General features: G+C 40.8%; 1 protein-coding gene across 1 annotated transcript in view; it reads right to left on the reverse strand.

Annotated features, from left to right (window-relative positions):
• The window catches only part of LOC142254676 (cadherin-8), a 592,012-nt gene extending 585,591 nt beyond the window's left edge, over positions 1-6,421 (reverse strand). The window contains exon 1 of the mRNA XM_075325863.1: positions 5,999-6,421. The gene's annotated coding sequence lies outside the window, so the exon portion shown is untranslated. The remainder of the gene's footprint in view (positions 1-5,998) is intronic.
• Positions 6,422-23,641: the final 17,220 nt, after the last annotated feature.

The raw sequence follows: 23,641 nt of genomic DNA on the forward strand, positions 1-23,641 counted from the left end.
TTTTATTTTATTTTTGGAATATATATTTCCTTTCCAGTCTAGTGTCGAACTCAAAAGAAGCTAATATTAGGTATAACAAGGCCAAAGACTGTAGGAATGAATTTTGAGCATTTTTTCTGAACATCAAAGGAAACTTGCCATGTGGTCTTTGTCTTTTTTAGGCAAATATGGGAATTTTAATGTTATTTTTTACATTTTTGGAAGGTATTTTATCTCCAGTCCAATGTTAGTCTTAACAGAAGCTAATATTAGGTATAACAAGGCCAAATACTGTAAGAATGAATTTTGAGCATTTTTCGGCACATCAAAGGAAGCTTACCACGTGGACTTTATCTTTTTTTATATGCAAAGAGGGGAATTTTAATATTTTTTCCATTTTTGGAATATATTATATCTCCAGCCAGTGTTAGACTCAACAGAAGCTAATATTAGGTATACCAAGGCCAAAGATTGTAGGAATGAAGTTTGAGCATTTTGCTCTGCACGTCAAAGGAAGTTTACGACCTGGACATTGGCTTTTTTTATAGGCAAAGAGGGGAATTTTAATCTTATTTTTGGAATATATTATATTTTCAGTCCAGTGTTAGACTCAACAGAAGCTAATATTAGGTATAACAAGGCCAAAGACTATAGGAATGAATTTTGAGCATTTTTTTTCTGCACATCAAAGAAAGCTTACCACGTGGACTTTGTCTTTCTTATAGGCAAAATGGAAATTTTATACTTAATTTTTTTTCATTTTTGCAATATAATATATCTCCAGTCCAGTGTTAGTTTTAATGGAAGCTAATATTTGATATAACAAGGCCAAAGACTGTAGGAATGAATTTTGAGTATTGCTTTCTTAACATCAAAGGAAGCTTACCACCTGGACTTTGAATTTTTTTATAGGCAAAGATGGGAATTTTATTCCTAATTTTGTTTTTCATTTTTGGAATATATTATATCTCCAGTCCACTGTCAGACTCCATGGAAGCTAATAATAGATATAATAAGGCCAAAGACTGAAGGAATGAATTTTGTGCATTTTTTCTGCACATCAAAGGAAGTTTACCACATGGACTTTTCGTTTTTCTAGGCAAAGATGGACATTTAATCCTATTTTTTTTCATTTTTGGAATATATTATATCTTCAGTCCAAAGTCTGTAGGAATGAACATAGTTTAAGAACATCACAAATTTTATTTATTTTGCCCATTTATTATTAACTTATTTATTTATTTATGTATTTTGCTTATTATGTTAGCGATTGTTACATTTTTTCCTTTTTTTTAACCCCTTATATTACTTATGTAATTATTATTTTTTTTTTTAGTGGAAATTATCCAGCATAGTTAATATTAACCCTAATTAAAATGATATGACATAAATATAAGCTAAAAAAAAAATGTGACATTCGAGATTGAAAAATAGCCGTCAAGAACGACCGTCCTGTTCAACACTCCACCTGAAAAAGTTTTGTATGTAGAGTAAGTGTCCAGAAAAAGCTCCAACTTTCCTTGTATTTTCATTAAAGAGTACAAAAACTTCTTTTGCAGTCCTATTTCTTTGCAGAACAGCGACGGAGAATCGATAATTACGTACCAGATGACAGACAGTAAATGCTTTTTTTTTGCAGGCATGACTCAAAGCAAGTTCTCAGTGCTGCCACTTGAATCATACTTTGAAAATTGAAGGTAATGGAAAGTAAAGCCTCTGTGTTTCTTTATTTATTTATTCTCATCGACTCCTGCAATGGCGGTTATGTAATTTTACAGCATTACAAAGAGAATGTGCTGGATTGATCGTCGTCTAACCTGACCTACGTCCATCCCTGTGTGTCTGCTTTCTACTATGTTTACACTCATTTATCCTTATCGAATCCCTACTGCTAACATATGACAGCCCAGATTAGGTTTTGCTCGGACATTGGCCAAAGTGAAGTCAATGCAAAACCAAAAAAAGCCATATTAACCATATCTCAGTTGGCCAAAGGTGAAGTAAATGCAAAACCAAAGCCATAATAACCATATCTCAGTTGGCCGAAACTGAAGTCAATGCAAAACCAAAAAAGCCATATTAACCATATCTGAGTTGGCCGAAAGTGAAGTCAATGCAAAACAAAAAAAAAGCCATATTAACCATATCTGAGTTGGCCAAAAGTAAAGTCAATGCAAAAGCAAAAAAAGCCATATTGGCCATATCTCAGTTGGCTAAAAGTGAAGTTAATGCAAAACCAAAAAATGACATATTAGCCACACCTCAGTTGGCCGAAACTAAAGTCAATGCAAAACCAAAAAAAGCCATATTAACCATATCTTAGTTGGCCAAAAGTGAAGTCAATGCTAAAGCAAAACACAAAAGCCATATTAACCATATCTCAGTTGGCTAAAAGTGAAGTTAATGTAAAAAAAAAAAAAGCCATATTAACTATATCTTAGTTGGACGAAAGTTAAGTCAATGCAAAACCAAAAAAAGCCATATAAACTATATCTTAGTGGGCCGAAAGTGAAGTAAATGAAAAACCAAAAAAAGCCATATTAACCATATCTCAGTTGGCCGACGAAGTGAAGTCAATGTAAAAGCAAAAAAGCCATATTAACCATATCTCAGTTGTCCAAAAGTGAAGTCAATGCAAAACCAAAAAAAAAAAAAACATTTTAACCATATCTCAGTTGGCCGAAGTGAAGTCAATATAAAAGCAAAAAAGCCGTATTAACCATATCTCAGTTGGCTGAAAGTGAAGTCAATGTAAAACCAAAAAAATCATATTAACCATATCTTAGATGAGTCCCCTTGCTGCATCCAAATTTTTTCCAGCTACTGTAAAAACAAAAAAAACTCTCGGCACGGTGAAATCATTCTGCGCACGTGGGATCATAAAATATTTACACTTTTAAAAGCAAATCAGCATTTCTTTCCCATTTGCCCAGGCCTTCATCATCTCCTGCCTGGCGTTTTCAGCACGGACTCGAATGCAGCAACACGTCCAAATTAAAATTGATTCGAGAAGTCTACGGATGAAGTCCCACAAAGGTCCCATATTTGATATTCACAACGTGTGGTGCCATGTCAAAAATAATTAGGCAGACAGACTGCCCGTGGTATCATTATATCCTAGCGTCAGACCGGATTAAGCCTTTGAAGTGTGATCTACATTTCGGTCAAGGATGGGATTTTTTTTATTTTGGAAAAAAAGTTGTTTTTGTTAATTTTTTGGGGGGGAGACGGATTCTAGAGAAGAATCAAAAAGTTTCTTATTTTTATAGATTGAGTTTTTGGAACTGGTCTTGAGAATGGGATATGGAAGACGTTAGAAACGTTCTCCAAAGCCGGTTGGCCCCTAATAAAATTCGACCCATTGTTCAAAGTCAACTTAGATTCATTCCTTCATCCACGAAGATCAAGTTGTGCATGAGAATATCGATTTCCTTGACAATAATATGTCTGTAACTCCTGCTAAAGACTACACGCAGCAGACACATTACCAAGGCACATCTCCGCATCACCCAGAAGGTGTACACTAAAATGCATTTTTGCCATCATTTCTTTTTGCCCCATCCATGATCATTCCAGATCCTGACATTCTTTGGCAAATGCAATTTTTTTAAAAACATTTTTAAGAAAAGACCTGTTGAGATGGAAGCACCAAGGAACCATTCATGTGTTAACGTGACATTTTATTTGGCTCATGTGTTCCCATGTTGTATTATTAATGTTTTGGTCGTTGCCCTTTTGACGGGTTGCCATAATTAAATCATAGATTCGCAGACAGTTGGTGCCTTCTGTGTTTTGCCGAGCTCTCGCTTAACCCCTCGTCTGCCTCAGCTTTCTGACAACAATGCAGGGTGTGGAGGCAACCTTTTACGCCTTTCCGATTTGCTACCTGCATCTGCAGGTCCGACGGAAAGGACAGATGGTTCTTCTGTTTTATTGCACCATTTTCCGAGTGCCGTAATAGGAGAGCACTCCAAGGGACGGAGATCTCCAGGCATTTAAATGCCACGTCTAGCCAACAAAACGCTCTCTATTTAATTATGCTGCTAACCTGCCAGAGAATTGTAGGAGTAAGTTTAGAATAAAGCAAAGCCAAAGGGGACTAAATAAGGAACTTGGTGGCTGTGTCTTATAATCCGACCCCTTAGGATCATCTCAATCTTCTCGTTCTTTCTCTGTCTCACCCCATGTGTCATGCAGTAGGTGTAAATCTTACAGGTCTTCTGCTGCAACTGGTCTCCCACACAAGTCGTTGAACACTATAACCGCTACCACCACCATCACCACTACCACCACCACTACCATCATCACTGCCACCACCACCACCACTACCACCACCACTACCACCACCACTACCATCATCACTACCACCACCACTACTGCCACCACCACCACCACTACCACCACCACTACCACCACCACTACCATCATCACTACCACCACCACCACCACCATCACTACCACCACCACCACCACCACTACCACCACCACCACCATCATCACTACCACCACCACCACCACCATCATCACTACCACCACCACCACCACCACTACCACCACCACTACCATCATCACTACCACCACCACCACCACCACTACCATCATCACTACCACCACCACCACCATCACTACCACCACCACCACCACCACCACTACCATCATCACTACCACCACCACCACCACCACTACCATCATCACTACCACCACCACCACCACTACCATCATCACTACCACCACCACCACCACCATCATCACTGCCACCACCACCACCACTACCACCACCACTACCACCACCACCACCACCATCACCACCACAAACACTACTATCACTACCATGACTACCATCACTACCACCACCACCACTACAAACAGTACCACCACCAACACTATCACCACCATCACTACCATCATCACTACTGTCATCACTACCATCACCACCACCACCACAAACACTCCTATTACTATCATGACTACCATCACTACCACCACCAACAGTACCACCATCACCACTATCACCACCACCATTACCACCACCACAAACACTTCCACCACTACCACCACCGCTACCATCATCAGTACCATCATCATTACGACCACCACTACCACCACCACTACCACCACCCCAAACACGACTATCACTACCAGGACTATCATCACTACCAACAGTACCACTACTGTCACCACCACCACCACAAACACTTTCATCACTACCATGACTACCATCACTACCACCACTACTACCACCACTACTGCCACTAATACCACCACCACTATTACCATCATCACTATCACCACCACCACCACCACCATCACTACTAACATTACCACCACGACAACAACTACCACCACCATTACTACTATCATTACCACAAGCACTACTACCATTACCACGACCACTGCTACCACTGTCACCATTACCACCACCACAACCACCACTACCACCATTACCACCACTAACACCATCACCACCACTACCACCACTATCATCACCAGAACCATCACCAACACTTTCACCACCACAACCACCACAACCACTATTACCACCACCACCACCATTACTACCACTACCACCACTAACATCACCAGCACCACCAACACTTTCACCACCACAACCACCACTACCACCATCGACAGTGATATTCTCAACCCCCCCTCAAGCTCTTCCAATTCACATCAGACTCTGACAATTTACATAAGAGGATGGTAGATGATATTTATTCTCATCACGACAAGTGCATTGCATTCTCAGGGCATGATGAGCACCTTGGTCCAGAAATGCACAGACTGATGGACTCCGGTATCACTGAAAATAATAGATAGAGGATAGACAGAGACACCAAGAAGCCCAACTAACTCTCTCCCTATGGGTAATCACCTGCAACCAGGGAATGATGTGCTCATCACCACTTGCTGCAGGGAGGCAGACTATCCATTTATCAAAACAACTCAAGATGGTACGAGACCCCCTAGAAAGTAGCCACCATGGTGGCATAAGCAATGGGAAGAAAAGGGGGCTACTTACTGTGCCAGTCATCAGGCAGCATCTTCATCTGCAGCTCCAAGATGAGGATGTGTTAGGAGAAGGGACCCAGCCGGATGGAGGATGGAGTGGGGGGCAGCCCCTCACTTACTGGGGGCTCCGGTGCCTTTTCATGCTGATGGAGAGATTGACACTCTCAAAGCTCTATGTGTCCTGATGGAAGAAGGATGCAGTTTTCCTCCAGCTGCCTCTCTCTCTCTTTTTTTTCCTCTACACATCAGCAGTGTATCTCCAGACAGACAGAGAGCGAGAGAGCGAGAAAAAAAAAAAAAAGAAAAAAAAAAGAGAAAGAGGGAAAGAAAAGAGAGGCAGGGATATTCCCAGTAAATCCTCGAATTTTATCAGTGAGCGGTTCCAATGTGCCTGGCTGCTGAGCAAAAACAGTGAAGGGTTGTGAGAAAGTGATCTCAGAGAGCCTCCCCTGACGGCTCTTATTGGGCTGCGAGTCTTGGAGGCTGGTCCGCTGCTTGGAAATTCATGGTGGAATTTTTTATTTATTTATTATTTTTTTTTTTATATATATTATTATTATCATTTTAAGTGAAGTGCCTAACTTTTCTTGTCATTGTTGATTCGATCACTGGTAACCCTTTAGCAGCCACTCCAGAATATTTTTCCCATATTGTATCTTTCCTTCCGTCTGTCTCTCTTTCTCATTCTCTGATTATAAATGCAATTTTTGCACGTTTTGAAAACGGTGCTGCTGGCCCTTTAATTCATACATTGCAGTGCGCACAGATTTGTTTTTTGTTTATATAATATTCCTAAACAAATAATGTTTGAATATTATTAAATAGTCCTGGCTTGTTTTGCATTGAAAGATTTGCAAATGTAGCAGAGCTGACTTGGTTAGGGCATGTTGGATTGGAGGTCAATTTACACCATTCATTGCAATTATCACATTCCACAGGTGTTGCTTCACCGAAATAGTGACATGACAAATCCAGCTCTGCTACATTGGCTATACGATATTACAATAGTGACATGACAAATTCAGCTCTGCTACATTGACTATAAAGTACCAAAATAGTGACATGACAAACCCAGCTCTGCTACATTGGCTATAGGATATCAAAATAGTGACATGACAAATCCAGCTCTGCTGCATTGGCTATAGGATATCAAAATAGTGACTTGACAAATCCAGCTCTGCTACATTGGCTATACGATATTACAATAGTGACATGACAAATTCAGCTCTGCTACATTGACTATAAAGTACCAAAATAGTGACATGACAAACCCAGCTCTGCTACATTGGCTATAGGATATCAAAATAGTGACATGACAAATCCAGCTCTGCTGCATTGGCTATAGGATATCAAAATAGTGACTTGACAAATCCAGCTCTGCTACATTGGCTATACAATATCAAAATAGTGACATGACAAATCCAGCTCTGCTACATTGGCTATACGATATCACAATAGTGACATGACAAATCCAGCTCTGCTACATTAACTATAAAGTATCAAAATAGTTACATGACAAATCCAGCACTGCTTCATTGGCTATACGATATCACAATAGTGACATGACAAATCCAGCTCTGCTACATTGGCTATAGGATATCACAATAGTGACATGACAAATCCAGCTCTGCTACATTAACTATAAAGTATCAAAATAGTTACATGACAAATCCAGCTCTGCTACATTCGCTATACAATATCAAGATAGTGACATGACAAATCCAGCTCTGCTGCATTGGCTATAGGATATCAAAATAGTGACTTGACAAATCCAGCTCTGCTATATTGGCTATACAATATCAAAATAGTGACATGACAAATCCAGCTCTGCTACATTGGCTATAGGATATCAAAATAGTGACATGACAAATCCAGCTCTGCTGCATTGGCTATAGGATATCAAAATAGTGACATGACAAATCCAGCTCTGCTACATTAACTATAAAGTATCAAAATAGTTACATGACAAATCCAGCACTGCTTCATTGGCTATACGATATCACAATAGTGACATGACAAATCCAGCTCTGCTACATTGGCTATAGGATATCACAATAGTGACATGACAAATCCAGCTCTGCTACATTGGCTATACGATATCAAAATAGTGACATGACAAATCCAGCTCTGCTACATTGGCTATAGGATATCAAAATAGTGACATGACAAATCCAGCTCTGCTGCATTGGCTATAGGATATCAAAATAGTGACATGACAAATCTAGCTCTGCTGCATTGGCTATACGATATCAAACTAGTGACATGACAAATCCAGCTCTGCTACATTAACTATAAAGTATCAAAATAGTTACATGACAAATCCAGCTATGCTACATTCGCTATACAATATCAAGATAGTGACATGACAAATCCAGCTCTGCTATATTGGCTATACAATATCAAAATAGTGACATGACAAATCCAGCTCTGCTACATTGGCTATAGGATATCAAAATAGTGACATGACAAATCTAGCTCTGCTACATTGGCTATACGATATCAAACTAGTGACATGACAAATCCAGCTCTGCTACATTGGCTATACGATATCACAATAGTGACATGACAAATCCAGCTCTGCTACATTAACTATAAAGTATCAAAATAGTTACATGACAAATCCAGCACTGCTTCATTGGCTATACGATATCACAATAGTGACATGACAAATCCAGCTCTGCTACATTGGCTATAGGATATCACAATAGTGACATGACAAATCCAGCTCTGCTACATTAACTATAAAGTATCAAAATAGTTACATGACAAATCCAGCTCTGCTACATTCGCTATACAATATCAAGATAGTGACATGACAAATCCAGCTCTGCTACATTGGCTTTACGATATCAAAATAGTGACATGACAAATCCTGCTCTGCTACATTGACTATAAAGTATCAAAATAGTTACATGACAAACCCAGCTCTGCTACATTGACTATATAGTATCAAGATAGTTACATGACAAATTCAGCTACATTGACTAGACAGAATTAAATTGATTAATGGCAAATCTAGCTCTGCTACATTAACTATATAGAATGAAAATAGCTACATTGAAAGCTCTGCTACATGGAATATACAGTATCAGATTGATTAATTACAAATCCAACTCTGCTACATCGGATATACAGTATCAGAATAGTTACATGACAAATTAAGCTCTGCTACATCAACTAGACAGAATCAAAATGATTCATGACAAATGCAGCTCTACTATGTTGACTATATAGTATCAAAATAGTTACATGAGAAATTCAGCTCTGCTACATTGATTAGAGAGTATCAAATTGATTAATGGCAAATCCAGTTCTACTACATTGACTATATGGTATCAAAATAGCTACATGACAAATTCAGTTACACTACATTGACTAGGCAGTATCAACTTGATTATTGGCAAATCCAGCTCTGCTACATGGAATATACAGTATCAAATTCATTAATAGCAATCCATCTCTGCTACATGGAATATGCAGTACCATATAGATTTGACAAATCCAGCTCTGCTACATGGAATATACAGTATCAGATAGATTATTGACAAATCCAGCTCTGCTACATTGACTATATTGCATCAAAATAGCTACATGAGAAATCCAGCTCTGCTACATTGAATATACAGTATCAGATTGATTAATGACAAATCCAGCTCTGCTACATTGGCTACACAATTTCCAAAATATTAATGGCAAATCCAGCTCTGCTACATCAACTAAACTGTATCATATTGATTAATGACAAATTCAGCTCTGCTACATTGACTATATTGCATCAAAATAGCTACATGAGAAATGTAGCTTTGCTACATGGAATATACAGTATTAAGTTGATTAATGATAAATCCAGCTCTGCTACATTGGCTTATACAATATCAAACTGATTAATGGCAAATCCAGCTCTGCTACATGGAACATACAGTATCAAAATAGTTAAAATGACAAATCCAGCTCAATTTTATCAAGCTAGTTGGACAATGCAATGTTGATAATAATTTACAGTTTGGCTGCTGCAGAACCTCTTTGAAAGATCACTCTCGATGTCTCACATCACAGTCTATTTGTTAACATGGTGTGTAATGTGATTAACTGCTCTTGTTCTCCCAAGAGGTTGTGCAGCAGCCGCCGGTTTTATGTGCCCTCGTTGAATGAGTTGACCTCTTGTGAGAGTGCGAACATTTAAAACCCATCAACCTCGGGGGCAAGTGACCCCCAGAACCCCCCACAATCCGCCACTGCTGGGGGAACAAAAAGGCCAAACTGCCCCCCTTCTATAGTGTCATCAGCTTTTGTGGCTGGAGTCAGACTCTGGCACAGAAAGTGTTAAATGCATAAATCAATGTGTCCGGAGAGAGCACAGATATGTATAGGATTACCAATCTCCATACACAGCACTGCAACATCTCACCCGGATTATCTGTTAACCCTTTAAAGGAGGCGATTAGGTATTGGGCTAAAAGAGGAGCAAAATATGATTTGATGCATATAATTAAAATCAACCCTTCACCATCATCATCATCATCATCATCATCATCATCCTCACCTCTGTTACCTGCCCTGGAGCTTTACTTATTAGACCATTCAATAACGAACACAGGTCTCTACAACTAAACTTATTATTCAATATATTTTATATATTTTTGTTTTATAATATCTTTATTTTATTTCCCAGATATTCATGCAGCTAGAGGTTATCTCCAAATATTATTATTATTATTATTATTATTATTATTATTATTATTATTATTATTATTATTATTATTATTATTATTTATTGTTAGTGTTTGTGTTATTATTATTATTATTATTATTATTATTATTATTATTTGTGTTGTTATTATCATTATTATTATTATTATTATTATTATTATTAGTAGTAGTAGTAGTAGTAGTATTTTATTATTGTTACTATTATTTACTGTTAGTGTTTATATTATTATTATTATTAATAATAATAATTGTGTAATATTGTTATTCTAAAATGGATAATAATAATAATATTCTTTTGATTATTATTATTTTATTTTTCTTATTATTATTGCTAATATTATATATTTTGATATTAGTTTTATATTTTTATTACTATATTTTTAATATTATTTTGATATTTTGTATTATATTTTTCATTATTATTATTATAAATAAATGTTTTAATTATTTTAAATAAATAGTTATTATAACGGTATTACTGTTAATCACAATATTATTTTAATAATATTAATATGAATATATTTTTATATTATTTTATTCTTATTACTTGTTTTATTATTAATATTTGTAACTGTTATTTTTTAAAAATATTTTATATTAATTTTATTTATTGGTAATATTTATTTTAATAATATAATTTTGATATTTTATTAGCATTAAAATATCTTACTTTATTATTATTATTATTATTAGTAGTAGTATAAAATACATAAAATACAGAATCATAATATCAAAATAATGTTTGTAATAATAATAATAATAATAATAATAATAATAATAATAATAATTGTGTAATATTGTTATTTTAAAATTGATAATATTCTTTTGATTCTCATTATCAATATTATTATTAATAATATTTTATTTTACTTATCATTGCTAATATTATATATTTTGATATTAGTTTTATATTTTTTATTACTATATTTTAATAATATCATTTTGATATTTTATTATTATATTTTTCATTAATATTATTACTGTTACTACTACTACTACTACTACTAATAAATGGTTTAATTATTTTAAATATTATATAGTTATTATAACAGTATTACTATTAATCACAATATTATTTTAACAATATTATGAATATATTTTTATATTATTTTATTCTTATTACTTATGTATTAATATTATTAATATTTGTAATTATTTTTTAAAGTATGTCATATTAATTGTATCTATTGGTAATATTTATCTATTTTAATAATATAATTTTGATATTTTTATTAGCATTAAAATATTTTACTGTTGTTACTATTATTATTATTATCATTATTATTATTATTAGTATAAAATACATAAAATAAAAAATCATAATATCAAAATAATGTGTGAAATAATAATAATAATAATAATAATAATAATAATAATAATTGGAACCTTATTTTGATATTATTATTTTTGTATTATGTGATTATTTATATTATTTTATTTATTTTTATTATTATTATTATTATTATTATTATTATTATTATTATTTTATTATGATGTTTTACATTTTTTTTTATTTATTGGCAATGTTTATCTATTTTGTATAAATATTTACATTTCCTACATTCCATTGTCAGCAGAGTACATTATTCTCCTTCCCTCACATCCTTTCTAAATTATCTATTTTTAACCCCTTCTATACCCCAACCATCCTAATATCCTAATTCCTGACTATCTTTCAACGACCATACTATAATTCATGTCACAATATGATTTCGCAGGATAAACTGTTAACCTAATACCTGTTTTATCTACGTCTTCTACTAAAATTAGTAATGAAATGCCATGATATTATCCGGTTATTCGGAGAAGCTCCGCCGCTATAAATGGCCAATATATGGTTAATCTATTGATTTTATGCCTCCTCTCTTCTCTAGGTATTAACAGACACAGGGGAAATATCCTGTTGAGCTCTGAAACATGAGGAAGAAGAGCAGCCAATGTAAGAACCTGGCACATGGCTGAATATGTTATCCACTTAAATGACCTTAGTCGGATTGTGCCAGCAATGAGCGGTCTCTGTGGCCACTAGGGGGCGCCAGAAGACACAGCCTCTGTTCATTGCAGCAGATACAATGCCATCTGTCTCCATACAGAAGTACAGGATTCTGGTGACTGCTAGTTCTCACAAACATGCCAAAGACAGAGTGGTAAGGGAACATCAAACGCTAAAAATAAGGCATAAATAAGTAATGCGCTGCATATGGAAGGCATTAATCATCTCACACAGAAAGTGAACTTGTCCAGTGTGTGCATCTGCTGCCATTAAAGAAGCCGTGCCTGTGGAAAGTAGCATAATTGTAATACAGAGGAGATCTCTGTATAGCGATAATGGTGATAATACATTCATGAATACATTATGTATTGGCAGATACGCCACTTGCATAAGTGATCGCTTCTTGCTCTGCTACTTTTAGACACACGGGGAGAATAATCATTATTTGTACATTTTGTTTCTGTTCCGTCATGTATTATTCTATCCAGCAATTTATGAGTTAATTTGCATTCTGTTTAGGAACCAGGAGGAACAGGATGAGCATAGCAGGGCAGTTCAGTGTCATGTGTCAGTATTGATAAATGTTGCTACACCTGTTCCGTCATGTATTATTCTATCCAGCAATTTATGAGTTAATTTGCATTCTGTTTAGGAACCAGGAGGAACAGGATGAGCATAGCAGGGCAGTTCAGTGTCATGTGTCAGTATTGATAAATTTTGCTACACCTGTTCCGTCATGTATTATTCTATCCAGCAACTTATGAGATAACCTCCATTCTGTTTAGGAACCAGGGAGAACAGGATGAGCATAGCAGAGCGTTTTAGGGTCATGTGCCTGGAACATGGGGAGAATATAATCAATATTTATATATTTTGCTGCATCTGTTCCGTCATGTATTATTCTATCCAGTGGTTTATGAGTTAACTTGCATTCTGTTTAGGAACCAGGGAGAACAGGATGAGCATAGCAGAGAGGGTCAGTGTCATGTGTCAATATTTATACATTTTGCTACATCTGTTCCATCATGTGTTATTCTATCCAGCAGCTTATGAGTTAACTTTGCATTCTGTTTAGGAACCAGGAAGAACAGGATGAGCATAGCAGAGCATGTTATGATCACGTGGCTGGAACACAGGGAGAATAATCAATATTTATACATTTTGCTGCATCTGTTCCGTCATGTATTATTCTATCCAGTGGTTTATGAGTTATTTTGCATTTGTTTAGGAACCAGGAGGAACAGGATGAGCATAGCAGTGAGGGTCAGTGTCATGTGCCTGGAACATGGGAAGAATATAATCAATATTTATGCATTTTGCCACATCTGTTTCGTCATGTGTTATTCTATCCAGCAATTTATGAGTTAACTTTGCATTCTGTTAAGGAACCAAGAAGAACAGGATGAGCATAGCAGAGCATTTTAGGATCACGTGGCTGGAACAAGGGGAGAATAATCAATATTTATAGATTTTGCTACATTTGTTCCATCATGTAATTTTCTTATCCAGCAATTTATGGGTTAACTTACATTCTGTTTAGGAACCAGGTAGAACAGGATGAGCAAAGCAGGGCAGTTCAGTGTCATGTGGCTCTAACATGGGGAGAATAATCAATATTTATACATTTTGCTACATCTGTTCCATCATGTATTATTCTATCCAGCAACTTATGAGTTAACTTTGCATTCTGTTTAGGAACCAGTGAGAACAGGATGAGCATAGCAGGGCAGATCACTGTCATGTGTCAATATTTATAAATTTTGCTACATCTGTTCCGTCATGTGTTATTCTATCCAGCAACTTATGAGTTAACTTCCATTCTGTTTAGGAACCAGGAGAACAGGATGAGCATAGCAGAGCGTTTTAGGGTCATGTGCATGGAACATGGGGAGAATATAATCAATATATATACATTTTGCTGCATTTGTTCCATCATGTATTATTCTATCCAGCAGTTTATGAGTTAACTTGCATTTTGTTTAGGAACCAGGAAGAACAGGATGAACATAGCAGGGCATTTTAGGGTCATGTGATTGGAACATGGGGAGAATAATCAATATTTATACATTTTGCTACGTCTGTTCCGTCATGTATTATTCTATCCAGCAACTTAGGAGTTAAGTTTCCATTCTGTTTAGGAACCAGGTAGAACAGGATGAGCATAGGAGGGAGATTAATTTGTCATGTACCTGAAACATAGGGAGAATAATCAATATTTATATATTTTTCTGCATCTGTTTATCATGTATTATTCTATCCAGCAACTTATGAGTTAACTTGCATTCTGTTTAGGAACCAGGGAGAACAGGATGAACATAGCAGCAGGGCAGTTCCACATCATGTGGTTGGAACATGGGGAGAATAATCAATATTTATACATTTTGCTGCATCTGTTCCGTCATGTATTATTATATGCAGTGGTTTATGAGTTAATTTGCATTCTCTTCAGGAACCAGGAGGAACAGGATGAGCAAAGCAGGGCAGTTCAGTGTCATATGGCTGTAACGTGGGGAGAATAATCAATATTTATACATTTTTCTGCATCTGTTTGTCATGTATTATTCTATCCAGCAACTTAAGAGTTAACTTTGCATTCTGTTTAGGAACCAGGAAGATAGCAGGGCGTTTTAACATCACGTGGCTGGAAAAATCCCCCCCAAATAATCTGATGCATGCGGAAAATTAACCCTTTCTATAGGCTTTATTTCATACAATTGCTACAATCTCTGCTAATTTAGCTCCAGGGACCCAGGAAGGTGTTTCCGTTTGCATCATTACCTTTCTCCAATCTTTCACAATGAGAATTCAATACATTATTGAAAATCTTAAATTGTAAACTGCCAGAAGGCGACACATGGACACCTGTAGCATAAACATCTCCCAACAGAGTATCACAAAGCAGGGGTGTACATATCACTGGTACAATCTGGGCACCATTTTAACCTCCAAAACAGGAAGAATTGTGCTTTATGATGAACTTTTGGGCTGCAAAGGACCCCTATAGTGTTCTTGCACAGAGGTCTCTTCTGTCGGAGTCAGAAAGAGGGGGTTTTTAATACTTAAAGCTAATATAATAATAATCTTTACTCTTATACAGCACTAACATATTCTATAGCACTTTACATACAAAAGCAACACTGTCCCCATTGGGGCTCCCAATCTAAATTCCCTATCAGGATGTCTTTGGAACATGATAGGAAACCAACACAAACACGGGGAGAACATACAAACTCCTTCGAGATGTTGTCCTTGGTGGGATTTGACCCCAGGACCCCAGCGCTGCAAGACGGCAGTGCTAACCACTGAGCCACCATGCAGTGCTAACCACTGAGTCACCATGCAGTGTTAACCACTGAGCCACCATGCAGTGCTAACCACTAAGCCACCATGCAGTGCTAACCCCTGAATCACCATGCAGTGTTATCCACTGAGTCACCATGCAGTGCTAACCACTGAGCCACCATGCAGTGCTAACCACTGAGCCACCATGCAGTGCTAACCACTGAGCCACCATGCAGTGTTAACCACTGAGCCACCATGCAGTGCTAACCACTGAGCCACCATGCAGTGATAACCACTGAATCACCATGTAGTGCTAACCACTGAGCCACCATGCTGCCCTGATGATCTTGTTTTACTCATCACGGGATATATGAAGTTCAGGGTGTGTTTTTAATATTGTTTATTCTATTTTACCTTGTTTGTTTCAATAAGTAAATAATGCTTATATGATAAATAACATTTGATTGTAGTTATCTATGTGCACAACGCATTTATTTAGGTACCCAACGGATTGGTGCTAATTGGAGGGTTTCGCTAATATTTTCCACAGTCTTAAAGAGGACCAACCACCAGGATTTTCATACATAAGATAAAGCCAGTGCTATACTGGCGCTATCATGGTGATTCTATACATACCTTTAGTTGTGAGATCGGATGTATACTTTCTGAAATACAAGCAAGTAAAGTTTGTAAAATGCAGTTACTTGATTGATAGGAGCTACAGAATTAATTGGTGGTTCGGCTTTTGCTAGTTATTCCCACCCTGTCTGCCTGACTGACCTTCCTACCCCTGTCCCTGCTATTACATGGAGAGGAGGGAGGGACTTGTCGATGGGAGGCAAGTCTGGAGATGCTGCAGGCTATGGTAGGACGTTTAGGCCACGCTAGCTTCACAGGATAGCATGAGCAACATGCGGACGAGTGTTGTGCTCTTGAAATAGGTCTCATGAGTAAAGGTCCTGTCACACGCAGCGATATCGCTAGCGAGCGCACCCACCCTTGTCGTTTGTGCGTCATGGGTAAATCGCTGCCCGTGGCATACAATATCGTTAGGAGCCATCACACGGACTTACCTGCCTAGCGACGTCGCTGTGGCCGGCGAACAGCCTCCTTTCTAAGGGGGTGGTTTGTGCGGCGTCACTAAGCGGCCGCCCAATAGAAGCGGAGGGGCGGAGATGAGCGGCCGTAACATCCCACCCACCTCCTTCCTTCCTCATTGCCGGCAGCCGCAGGTAAGCTGCAGGTCGTCGTTTCAGGGGTGTCACACGTAGCGATGTGTGCTGCCTCGAGAACGACGAACAACCTGCGTCCTCAACAATCAACGATTTTTTTAAAATGAACGACGTGTCAACGATGGACGATTTGGTATTTTCCATCGTTAACGGCTGTTCGCTGGTGTCACACGGAACGACGTCGCTAACGATGCCGGATGTGCGTCACTGAATATATCGTTAGATACGTCGTTGCGTGTGATGGGGCCTTAACTTTGCAGAAATGACCATGCAACTGATTCCATGAACAAATCAATGTAACGCTGAGCTATTAGTTTTCCTGGAATTAAGTCTAAAGAGGTCCATCTACCATACGTTATGGCACCAAACACCATAATAATAGGAGTAGGACCAGTGGGACGTTCCATCATGAAGGTCTCTTCATGTAGTTTCCCATGTAGTCTTCAGACCAATCTCCAGATATCATTGCATCCAAGACAAAAATGGAAATCATTGCTAAAGAGGATTGTCTCACAGAGTTTTGCCCAAACTTTGCAGACTGTCATGGCGGCGTTGGGCTCTGTTCAGATTGCAGATTCTGACACTCTGCCTAATGGTTTCTCTGGTGTCTGGGATCAATACAGGTAGACTAAGACATTGACCTGCTGTGTGCTGAATCATAGGCAGGCTAGCAAGAGTTAATCTCTGCTGGTCTACTTGTTCCTTTGGTCACATGTTTTGAGGAGACCTATCACATCTGCTCCCCTCCTATTTACTCTGGTTGAAACCTTCCACCCATGCCAGCTATAGTTTGTCTTTGTCAGTCTCTGAGGTGTGGTGCCCCATACTTTCTAGTTAAAGTTGAGCTCATTGCTTGGTGCGGTTGTGGAGTTTACCCCTGTTGTTTTTTAGCTTCCTTCTTGCTCTTGTTTTTCCTCCTGAACCCCTTATTGTCTTTACCTTTTTGTGTATGCACTGTGTGACAGAGTTTGTTTTTGTATTTCTTGTCTGTCTTTAAGTGTGGATATCATCACACTCCTGTCCTCTATCCTCCCTGGAGGAAGGGGGAAGGTGAATCAAATCAGGACTGGTCAGGAGCAGGGCCAGGAAGGAGACTCAGACATCTCCACCATAAGGAGTATCCCTGAGGTTACGCATAGCATAGTGCCCCCCAGCTTGAGGGACTGTTAAGGAGCCCTGGTACCCCACTATCCCATAGTCAATGTCACAAGGATACAGCGTCATTGCAGCCTCCATTGTTTCTTGCTCTCCACCATAATAACCTTATGTTATAGTGTGTTCACTATTAATGGGTGTCTAAATTTTAAAATCTATATATATAATTGCCTTATTCTGTCTGTCTGTCTGTCTGTCTGTCTGTCTGTCTATCTGTCTGTCTGTCATGCTCCAAAATTGTGTCCTTACGGTGACACAAAGCTGATTGGCCGCTGGGCTCGCCATGGTCCCGCCCTCCCACACCGATTGGCCGCTCGCCCAGGCTGCGCCCCCACACGGATTGGCCAGCCGCTCGCCCAGGCTCCGCCCCCCCCCCCCACACAGATTGGCCTCTCGCCCCGGCACCCTGCAGGCATTGGCAATTCGGCCACGCCACGCCCCGCCCCCCTCACGCAATGCACGCTAGCTCTGGCCCCGCCCCCTCCCTCCCCCCACGCATTCCCCGAACTGACACGGCTGTCACCGAGGTGAGTACTGTACTTCCCCCCCACCCTCACACCCCCCCCCCCCGGCCTCCGCTCGCACGGGAGTGGTGTGGATACGTTGGTAACCATGCTCGCATGGTTACAAGCGCATCAAGGTCCTGCTGCTGCGGCGGAAGAAAACATACACACACATCAGATCACACTCACTCTCACACACACCTCACACACACCTCACACACACCTCACACACACCTCACATCGCATTCACATTCTTACAGCGTCCGGCGATATCGCTTGCTTCTCGGCCTCGATACTGTGCTGTTGTGACCTTCCAGGACCTGACGGAGGATCACATGGCCAGAGGCATGTGATATCCCCGGATGTTGTGAGTGTGAGCGCGTATGTGCGATATCGTCAGGGTCTGTGTGTGTGAGTGGATGCGATCGGGTGTGTGTGAGTGGATGCGATCGGGTGTGTGTGAGTGGATGCGATCGGGTGTGTGTGAGTGGATGCGATCGCGTGTGTGTGAGTGGATGCGATCGGGTGTGTGTGAGTGGATGCGATCGGGTGTGTGTGAGTGGATGCGATCGGGTGTGTGTGAGTGGATGCGATCGGGGGTGTGTGAGTGGATGCGATCGGGGGTGTGTGAGTGGATGCGATCGGGGGTGTGTGAGTGGATGCGATCGGGTGTGTGTGAGTGGATGCGATCGGGTGTGTGTGAGTGGATGCGATCGGGTGTGTGAGTGTCGGCAGAGGAGCACGGCGTGCTGGAGGAGGCTGGGAGCAGAGAGGCTGATCATGGGGAAGGCTGGGAGGGGAAGGCTGATGCTGAAGGAGGCTGGGAGGGGGAGGCTGGGAGGAAGGAGGCTGGGAGGAGAGAGGCTGATCCTGGGGAAGGCTGGGAAGGGGAGGCTGATGCTGAGGGAGGCTGGAAGGAGAGAGGCTGATGCTGGGGGAGGCTGGAAGGAGAGAGGCTGAGGCTGGGAGGAGAGAGGCTGATGCTGGGGAAGGCTGATGCTGAGGGAGGCTGGGAGGGGAAAGCTGATGCTGGGGAAGGCTGGGAGGATGGAGGCTGGGAGGAGAGAGGCTGATCCTGGGGAAGGCTGGGAGAGGGAGGCTGATGCTGGGGGAGGCTGGAAGGAGAGAGGCTGATGCTGGGGGAGGCTGGAAGAAGAGAGGCTGATGCTGGGGGAGGCTGATGCTGGGGGAGGCTGGGAAGAGAGAGGCTGATGCTGGGGAAGGCTGGGAGGAGAGAGGCTGATGCTGGGGACAGAGAGGAGAGGCTGATGCTGGGAGGAGAGAGGCTGATGCTGGGATGAGAGAGGCTGATGCTGGGAGGAGAGAGGCTGATGCTGGGGGAGGCTGGGAGGGGGAGGCTGATGCTGGGGGAGGCTGGGACGAGGGAGGCTGATGCTGGTGGAGGCTGATGCTTGGGGAGGCTGATGCTGGGGGAGGCTGGAAGGAGAGAGGCTAATGCTGGTGGAGGCTGATGCTTGGGGAGGCTGATGCTGGGGGAGACTGGGAGGGGAAGGCTGATGCTGAGGGAGGCTGGGAGGGGGAGGCTGGGAGGAAGGAGGCTGGGAGGAGAGAGGCTGATCCTGGGAAAGGCTGGGAACGGGAGGCTGATGCTGAGGGAGGCTGGAAGGAGAGAGGCTGATGCTGGGGGAGGCTGGAAGGAGAGAGGCTGATGCTGGTGGAGGCTGATGCTTGGGGAGGCTGATCCTGGGGGAGACTGGGAGCGGAAGGTTGATGCTGAGGGAGGCTGGGAGGGGGGAGGCTGGGAGGAAGGAGGCTGGGAGGAGAGAGGCTGATCCTGGGGAAGGCTGGGAAGGGGAGGCTGATGCTGAGGGAGGCTGGAAGGAGAGAGGCTGATGCTGGGGGAGGCTGGAAGGAGAGAGGCTGAGGCTGGGAGGAGAGAGGCTGATGCTGGGGAAGGCTGATGCTGAGGGAGGCTGGGAGGGGAAAGCTGATGCTGGGGAAGGCTGGGAGGACGGAGGCTGGGAGGAGAGAGGCTGATCCTGGGGAAGGCTGGGAGAGGGAGGCTGATGCTGGAGGAGGCTGGAAGGAGAGAGGCTGATGCTGGCGGAGGCTGATGCTGGGGGAGGCTGGAAGGAGAGAGGCTGATGCTGGTGGAGGCTGGGAGGAGGGAGGCTGGGAGAGGTAGGCTGAGAGAAGAGAGGCTGATGCACACACACACACACACACACGCGCGCACTGCACAACACACCACACACCACACACACACACACTGGGAACCACAAACAACTGCCCTACACAGACACCCACACACACAGACAACGCTGCACACACACAACACCCAACACACAAACACCACGGCACACACAAATATACGCACATACCGCACAACACACACATTGCACAAAACATACCTCCCCCCAAAACACACCACACACACACAAACCGCGCAACACACACACAACGCTACAGACACACAGCGCTCCACAAACAACGCAACACACGCAACACACATACAACACCGCTCTCACCCCCCGTCACACCCAGACAACACCCAGAACATGTACAGCGCCTACACAAACACTTGGTAACTACACACAACAACATCTATATATATATATATATATATATATATATATATATATATATATATATATATATATATATAACAAAAATCATACATGAACTACACAATACGTAAATTCTAGAATACCCGATGCGTAGAATCGGGCCACCTTCTAGTATATCAATAAAAGTTTAATTTTAATTGAAATTGAGGTTTTTTGTTTTTCGTATATTGAACTCAATTGGTCCTATTGTATATGTTTTTTTCCAAATTTGCTCTCCACCATAATAACCTTTGAGAGCCATGATGTGAGGTTACTAGATCATCTATAGCTGAACGTCTGGCTTGTAACCCAATGTCCTTCAAATGCTTTCTAATGGAATATGATAGCATAATATATGGTAGTGACATCTTTTATTTTTTATTCCATGTACACTAACAGCTTAGTGTTACATTGATTTTGTGGTGGAACCATTGGTACGGGCATGTCTCCAAAATATATAAGGAATTTTTTTTTAATTCGACACCACCAGGCTGCATGTTGCTCATTCTACTATGAGCATCCTGTGTGCTCTAAAAGTCTTACCATGGCCTATAGCCTCTCCAGACTTATCTCCCGTTGAGCACCACTGGAGCGTCATTGGTCAATGATTAAACAGAAGCTTCTAGCAGAGGATTTTAATGATTTGCCCAAGTGCAATTAGCAGCACAATGTTCCTCAGACAACCATTACCGAACTCACCGAGATCAGCCGAGGCTTTAAGTGTGGGATATCAGCACATGACCATCATACTGTCATGATTCCTCTGTGCAGAGCATCTTGCACTGGAGATGCTCTACTGTGTTTTCTGGACTGCTGAGCTGACAGGTTGATTGACTCCAGAATTCCATTCTGGTTCTGTTTGTGCTCAGGTGTTCCATCTTCCTGGTAATTGTCCTGTTTCTTTACTGAGCATGCTCTCCCAGAACCTTGACAGTCGTACATTCTGGTTTGATAGTTGTGCTGTTAACCTGTGTCTTTGCTTTGTTCTGATCTCTGTTTTCTGACCCCGGACTGTTGCTTAAATTCTCTTTGCCTGCTCCCTGTTTCAGTCGTGACTTCTTGGCTTTTGACCCAAGATTGTTGCTTGACTTCTCTTTGCCTGCCCCTTCTCTCTGTCGTGACTTCCTGGCTTTTGACCCCGGACTGTTATCTGACTAAGTCTCAGTTTTCTCCCTGAAGTTATTTTGTGTCTTCCTGGAATACTGACCCCCAATTGTGACCTGACTACGCCTCTGAATTCTCCCTGTGTCCATACGTGTCCTCCTGTTACCAGACCCCGGCTTTCCTGACTACTCTTCCGTCTGTACTACCTGTAAGTAGTGGTTTGCATTACACATACTTGATAGAGAATAAACCGAAGTGTTTGGATTATATTGTTCCAGTTTTTCATCATTTGCATATCAGTAACACATTCATCCATCCTTTGATTTGCATAATTGCACAACTTTTCTTTCTTGGTGTTGCAATTTCAGCGTTGAGGAGTGTATCTAACTTTCCATAATTAACAGGCCAAGGGCACCCATGGGCAGCGTAAGATTACCTTCAAGGACCGGAGAAGATCTAAGACGGATTTTCTGCCGAACAAAGGAACACTCAATCACTACTTACTAATTTTCGATAGAGGAAAAAGAGTTAAAGGGTTAAGCCCCTTCCTCAGCTCCAAGAGTGAACGGTTCGTAAGCCTGAATATTACTTCTCCTCCAGACCATTCTTTGTGCAGCATGGGAGTAATCTGTGCATAATGCGCCTAATGCTCGCAGGTATTCATAGACCTAACAAGGAAAGTGCTTCACATAAGCACTTAGAAATACTCTTACTTGCACTTTATTAGTGCAGCTGTTCAAGCCTATATTAAAGACGCAAGCATATGATTTCATCACAATAGAACTATGGGCCAATTACTTTCGGGAAATAATCTGAAGAATCAAGGTTGAAAAGTTCTCTGGAGCACTTATACGTAATGTAACAAGCAATGTAACAAGTATAGACACCTGTGGCAATGTTCCGATAATCACCGTCATCCATGACATGGTATACGCTCAAGTGTATGACAACCCGACATCCACAGAGCCACTGGATTCACCGCCACTGCTGCTAGTCTGTACCAGAGCTTGGAATAGGCAATGGCGTCCATCATCAGGCAACGTAACACTGATAATATAATGGAGACTCATAGATACACGGAGATGGAGAATCCACAGAGAAGTATAT

Source organism: Anomaloglossus baeobatrachus, chromosome 10 (assembly GCF_048569485.1).
Source record: "Anomaloglossus baeobatrachus isolate aAnoBae1 chromosome 10, aAnoBae1.hap1, whole genome shotgun sequence".
In the NCBI taxonomy this organism is placed as follows: Eukaryota; Metazoa; Chordata; class Amphibia; order Anura; family Aromobatidae; genus Anomaloglossus; species Anomaloglossus baeobatrachus.